The following is a 7,520-nucleotide window of genomic DNA, read 5'->3' as shown; positions in this document are numbered from 1 at the left end:
GTTTGTCCTTTACTTTTACCTAACCATGATTTAAGAATGGGATCCTCCAACCAGTCTTCTTTGAATTTTTGCTTATATGATTTTTTTATCTTTTTAGAATAACATTGTAAACCTGAATCTGAATTTTAATCATAACTAGCATCACTTGTCTTTTATCTGAATTACTTGTGTCAGAAGTGGTTTCTTGTGAGTGGGAAGGGCTGGCATTGAGATCTTCATTGTCAATGGCTCGTTTATTTAATTTCCACTTTGTCTGAGAGGGAAGTTTTTTGAGTGGAGAGTTATTGAGCTATAAGCTCGCCCTGGAAGGGCAGTGAGATTAGCTGTGTTCAGCTGAGCATAGAATTGAATTGGGTCTTTTGCATTTGTAGAATTCTGCTTCATGGTTGTCTGAAGCATGCTTGATCAGTGGATTTGGATGATTGCTTGTCTTGATGAAGAACGTTTCTGCTAGATCATAAAGGATGGATGTGATCAGTACCGTCGACAGGGTGTAGCCTACAGGCAGCCTGCCTCATGGCGTGGCTTAATAAGGGCGCTTGTTCAGCCATATTGCGGTAGGTGCCGTTGCTACACTAACAATTCCATAGTAAGTATGGAAAGAAGTTTTTCCATGCTTGATCTGATTAAAAATTATTTGCGAATAGTAATGACCCAAGAAAGATTGGTAAGTCTAGCAACTATATCGATAGAAGCGGACATACCTTATAATTTAAGTTTAGAAGAGCTTATGAAGAGTTTTATTGTGTGATATGCCTGTAGAGGAAACATTGAATTAATATTATTATGTAATCGATTTGCATTACTGTTTATCTTGTAATAAAAACAAAATAGCAACTGGAAATTTTCTTAAATTTTTGTCTTATAATCCATCGGGCGAAATTTAATTGTTTGCCTCAGGGCGCGACGGTACATTGCGCCCTTCGATTGGAATTGGCCTAAGTTCGATTCTCGTCGGGACGGGAGGAATCTTTATGTGGACTTTTTCAATCGAAGGTGAGTTAACCGATCTCATACGGAGGTAGCAGGGTTTTTTCTCCCGGAAACTCGGGTTTTTCATCCCGCATACAATTAAATCGGCCCTTCAGAACACATGCAATTTACAGACAAAAAATACTAATGGTGGTGGTGGAGATAGGCGGTAGATGGCGTCGATGGAGATGATTAGTAGTAGAGGTTCGGTGTAGTGGTGGAGACAGTTGTAAAGTAGGTAGGTGTCCTCCCGCGATGAGTCTTCGGACTCCTTGGAGGTGTCACGAATAATAATAATAATAATAATCTGGCGACGGCCCTGCCCCTACTGCAAAATACTACTCCATCATTACACTCAAAGTTAAGTAGTTTTCTCAAAAAACTAAACATCGCATATGAAGACTTGTGATTATATAAATGTATAATAATCCTTTCTAAACGAAACTCGCTTTAGCAGTGAAGTATATCGACTTGTAAAGGAAAGTGATTAGCTGCTGATTGGAGCAAAAGTACCTGTTTAACTATTTTGATTAACATATACACATTAAAAAAAAAAAAAGACACGTAGCCAGAAAAGCATCTCTGAATAATATAGATTTTGCCGTTTTAATGAGAATTAATTGAAAGAAAAGAAAAGAGATAAAAAGTGTACTCTTTTCCACACCACCTCAGAGGTAGAGTACCAGGCGCGTTTTTTTTTAGCGTGGTATCCCCCAGTAGGCCTAATCCACGATTTAATAGTGGTAGTAGCGGATAATTTTTTTTTTAATTTATTCATTTATTTTGGGGGAAAAGAGCAAAATATAATTTTTCATATAAAGAAAATAATATAATTAATACAGGGTTTCCATAAATGTTTACCCTCATTATAATATATATATAACTCTTTAGTGGATACTTGAAATGGAACACAAAGACTTCAATGCATAACATATAGAAAAAAAAAAGTCGATGAACAACTTCAACATGTGCACCGCCGGTAACACGTAAAATATCCAAGCGTAATCAATAACACGCCACACATTCTCCAACATTTGTTGTGTGCCCCCTTAAACTGCATTTCTGATGCATTGTCGCAAGGTCTGGAACTGGTGTTGCATAAACAAGATCCTTAACATACCCCCAAAGAAAAAAAGTCTAGGGGTGTAATGTCCGGTGACCTCGGGTCGGGAATTCTTGATTAAGACGATTGAGAACATCACGAGACCAATGAGGGGGGGGGTCTCCATTCTTTTGAAAGATAACATTTGGTTGCATCTCCTGTAGCTGGGGAATGGCATCATTATTGAGCATGTCTAAATACACATTTTCATTAATTGTCTTTTCAAGAAAAAAGAAAGGGCAATCACTCGATCATGCATTAGTCCACACGACACATTGAGTTTTGGACTAGCTCGAATGTGTTCTCTTATGGCATGTGGGTTTTTAGATTCCCAGATCCTTACATTGTGTCTGTTGACTACTCCACTCACGTGAAATGTTGCCTCAGAGAAAGAAACACGCTGCAAAAAATCATTATCCTCACCAATGTGGTTCAAAATGAGGTCAGCAAATTCTTCACGCCTTGGACAATCATCTGGCTTTATCTCCTGGACAATTTGGACTTTGTACGCAAACACTTTCAAACGTTTGAGTACCACTTTGTGGACTGTACTCCTTGGCATTTGAAGTTCTAGTGAAGCTCTTCTGATTGACTTCTGCGGTGACCGGGTGAAGGCAGTTTGAACTGCCTCAACTGTCTCCTCGGAAACCGATGGTCTACCACTGCTTGTACCCTTATGAAGTGAACCTGTTTCTAAAAACTTTGTCTTCCATAACTTAATGAGCTTGACATCAGGTGGGTTCTTTCCACACTATGCCCTAAACATTCGCTGCACTGTAACTGGAGATTTTGTTTCTGCTAGCCAGAGAACACATTGGGCTTTTTCCTGTACTGAAACCATTTTTAAAGAAACTCAGCAGCAGCGCTCCTGGTGGCAAAAGCAGTGTACTGAAGATACCAGTATGGAAACTTTATGAGTGTCCAAGTTTACCTGCAACAAAATTTATTCAGGTAGTTTCATTGTTAAAATATTATAGCCAGTTGAAATCAGGGTAATCCTTTGTGGACACTCTGTATAAAGATTGATTAACAATGGACAAGGACTGATCCCCGGGGGAAACTACTGGTCGCCTGAAACCTCGGAGACTCACATCCTCCAACATCTCTTTTTGATATCTGTCGCAAAATGGTAACAGCTAACAGCAACTGCCATTAATGCTTAATCCTATCGAAAAAGGTTTTGGCTGGATTAAATACCGTCTTCCCTACTGCTTCAATCTTCAACTATACACAACGATATGTTATCGTTGCCAGAGGTAGTTGTGATTGCTTTGTCTGTGAATGAGTTAAGAAAAAGTATGATAGGTATTGTGAATAATGGCTAGTGTGTCAATACAGGGTCTCCCGCGATGAGTCTTCTGACTCCATGGAGATACCTGTTGTAATAATAATAATAAAAGCACAAAGAATCGGCAATAATATGTAAACCAAAAAACAAATATCTGATTGCAAACGCTAAAGTCAAGCGGATCTTAAACAATTCATTACATTAGCCGACAATGCGAAGTATATCTATCTATATAAACGGGACTTTTTTCATTTTTCACATTTTTTGCCGAATATCAATAAACAAATTTCTGAATTTGTTTTATGACCAAATTTCTATATTACGATAAAATCTTATAATTATGATATTTCATAAGAAGTTATAACAACAACTATTTCCTTGTCGTTTTGTAATAGTCTTAAGAACTATGGGAAAAATGTACATAAAACAGAGAACAAAAAAAAAAAAAAAAAAAAAAAAACTTAAGCTTTCCCTAAGTTAATGACACATTAGTAAATAAATCAAACAAATTAAATATGTTTAAATGTTAGTCGGAGATTATACAAAGGTATTTATTACTTAATAGGGAAATTCTCGTTTCTTGAAACGAGAATTTGCTGCGAATGAAATATTCTGAAGTCCATATTCCTCTTTTTAAAACACACTTGATTTGGAAGTTTAGTTTAGGTTAGTTGAAGAAAGTTTAGAAAGATATGAGTCGAGTTAGGAATTAAGAATAAACCCTGATTGAAGGGCATAAGTATTTAGCCCTTTCTTTCCCTTACAGTTGACGATTACAATCGGATAAGTTTGGTTGATTCAAGACCTAATAAAAAAAATAAAAAAATAAAAATAAGTACGGAGAAAAGGACGTAATTTTTACAATAATAATCAAAACTTCAGTAATATTAGTTCACTTTATATTTTGACTAGGTTGAGACTAGGTTGGCCCAAAACTGGTTATTGAAACACAACAACGGGATTGGGGCCAACTGGAAAAAGATGGTATTGTACATGTGTCAGCGGATTCTTATTAATGATGTAGTTTCAATATAGAAAATGGCCCAATAAATGTTGAAGTAAGTTTCTCAGGTAGCGCCCATTTTTATTATCTCTCTCTCTCTCTCTATGGAAATCTCTCTCAAAGATAGATTGAGATCTTTGATACGTGTCTACCATTTATCAAACTTAGATCGTAGACATTTATTTTATTTTATTTTTTTTTTTTTTTTGGAATCGATTGTATACGAACTCGCTTCCGTGCTACAGGACGGACGCTAGCAGAATGTAATGAATTGTATTGATAATGAAGAGCTGGCATTGGGATTCATAAGTAACAGACATCTTTTTGGTATCCAGGTTGTTTAAGATTCTTCTGATGTCTTTCTTACAGAAGGCCACAGGAGACCTGCAGCACACTTTTCTGGGTAAATAAGGAAGTGATTTGTCTTCTTCATTTTCCAAGGATTAAATGAATCAGAAATGTTGTACCAGGAAACAGCCGCACGTTTTTAGCGATGATAGCAACGCAGTTTCTATTGTGACATCTATAAAACCCATATTATCATGTTTTAATCCTTCTCTATTGATATCAAGTTCCGAAAACAAACAGTCCTCCCTGCAAGTCTCTTTCTACGTAATAAATTAGGAAATGTTTTTTTTTTTTCTTAGAAAATGTTTCGTAATTATAACTATTACATCTGAATACTTCCGAAATCTTTTTCCAACTTGGTTGAATCATTTCCGACGATGTCCAAACGGTGGGAAATGATTAAAGCAAAGATTTCCATCATTAATTAATGATTGAAATATTCATTTCTCACTATGATGGAAAACAGAGCATGCAGAGCTTTCCACAGCGTTCCCAGTAATTGTTACTGGGACTACTTAAAAGCAGGCAACCTTAGCTTCCTATCGAAATATTTTCTCCAAGTGACTTTAACCTTCTACACTTCTTCACTGGAGTAGAAAGAATTTCATAATAATTCTAGCTAATTAACAGCAAATGTAAGAACTGCTCATCCGTATGTTTCTGATGGATGAAGAATTCAGATCGGTTTGTTTACTTAGGAAAAACGTTTAAAAGCTTTTCACTTTATTTGTTGATATTATGTGATCGGACGTGGATTATATCCCAAACTAATATTTAAATAAAACAACTGATGAACCTCATTGTAATGTGACTTCCGATTAAAACGTGTACTGATAAGAAATTTTGGCAAACTTTAACACACCACAAGAAGAAAGATTAATAAACCAATTCGAAAGACAATCACATCTGTAGTCCAATTTAGTGAATTTGCATGGTTTAGACTTAACACATCAATGGACCTTTTAAATCATACAGTCTCTATCTCTTTCTCTATTTCGAAATATCTGTTTTCAGCATATGCCTATATTATATGAAAAATATTGCAGACAATTCTTTTTTCATTCTGATTGCAGAAATCATTTAAAAAATCTTGAATGTTGAATACGGGTTGTCCATTGCTGGAAAGTGTTCTTCTTGTAATAGGTAATAGGTTCTTCTTGTAATATATATATATATATATATATATATATATATATATATATATATATATATATATATATATATATATATATATATATATTATGAGTAATAATAATAATAAACACTGCATAGTTGACATGAGTGAGAAGAAAACTACACCAATGTTACTTGTGTAAAAATGGCCGATTTGATATTGGAAGCGAAACTCCACACGAAAAATCAATTAAAGTATAAATAAAATATGATATTTCCAAATATTTTTTAAAATATTTATAAAACTCTTATTAAATTATTTAGGAAATTGAAATTTATTGAAATTAAAAATTTTATTTAGATGATTTTTAAAAAATATAAAAAAACAAATTTTATAAAAATTATAATCATAACTTACCAATTGTTATTTTACATAAGCTACTTACCACGTTAGTGGAGCAAGATCACTTCATCAATCTGAGGCAGAACAATCACGCCTCCTCTGAAACGGCATCTGACACTATAATTAACTCCTTAAGGAAGTTCTCTTGCAACAGCTCAATAAATTCAGTTGAATTCTTTTCACGAGACTTCAATGCTACCCAATGAATTTTCGGATAATTAAACTGACCAAAGATGGTTAATGGTTTGGCACTCATTAAGTTTATTTAATTGATGCATTTCACTGTCACTTGCAGCTGGTCCAGCAGGTCTAAAGATACACCCCCACCAGGTATTTGACCTTGTTAGATTCCACCTCACACCAAACAGCCTAAAACTCACTGCTCCATCGGATTACGAATACTGTTACTAATATTGAAATCATAATAATCTGTTCTAATTGGATACAATTTATCTGATATCCTTAGCATCACACTATTTCTTCTCCTGTCTTTCTTATCCTTGCTAATAATACTGTATCCTTTACACTCAATACCTTTTAGTATATCTACATTTGTGAGCCATGTCTGAATAATGCTAACAATCTTAGGCCCACCATATCAAGGCAAGAACCTCTACCCCTTTATTCCTTATACTCCCGGCATTTGTGAGCACGCATATCTATGTGTTTTTCTTTCTTTTTTGTGTACTTTCCTCTACAGCAGTGTTTCTCAATCTTTTTTTGGATCATGCCCTACCCCAAACGTCTCAAAGATTTTGATGCCCCCCTCTAGCCTAATAGTCAACCAAATTCTGAAAAAGTAGAATATAAATATGTATAAATATGTACATATACATTTTCTAATTGCCCCCAAAATATTCAAATTGCCCTCATGTGGGGTGTACGCCCCACGTTGAGAAACCTTTCTACAGACTGTATGACCAAGTAGGGCAGCTTTAAGATTCCTGTTCGTATGCAATACTTCCTTTTAATACACATTCATCTTTTCATCAAAATAACTTTAGTTGTTGATCATATTTATATCAGGAATACAGACGCATATCTTAATCGTTCTTACACCGATTCTTTCCATCACTCGTAAAATAATCTGGTTTCATCTCATCTCTCTCTCTTTGATCTTATTGCAATAAATATTTTCCTGACGTTTCTGATACCAAATACACAAGTACAGGCCATCCCTCTTGTATAAATCCCTTTTTCCTTTAAACTCACTCCACACATGAAATACTCGAAATCCTTTTTTCTACATAGATTAAGATCGAACTGTTTGTTATCATAATCCTTCATCTCA

This window comes from Typopeltis vanoorti, chromosome 10 (assembly GCF_054136105.1).
Source record: "Typopeltis vanoorti isolate ZY-2024b chromosome 10, IOZ_Tvanoo_1.0, whole genome shotgun sequence".
Classification (NCBI taxonomy): Eukaryota; Metazoa; Arthropoda; class Arachnida; order Uropygi; family Thelyphonidae; genus Typopeltis; species Typopeltis vanoorti.
Note: the sequence above shows the minus strand (reverse complement) of the source record.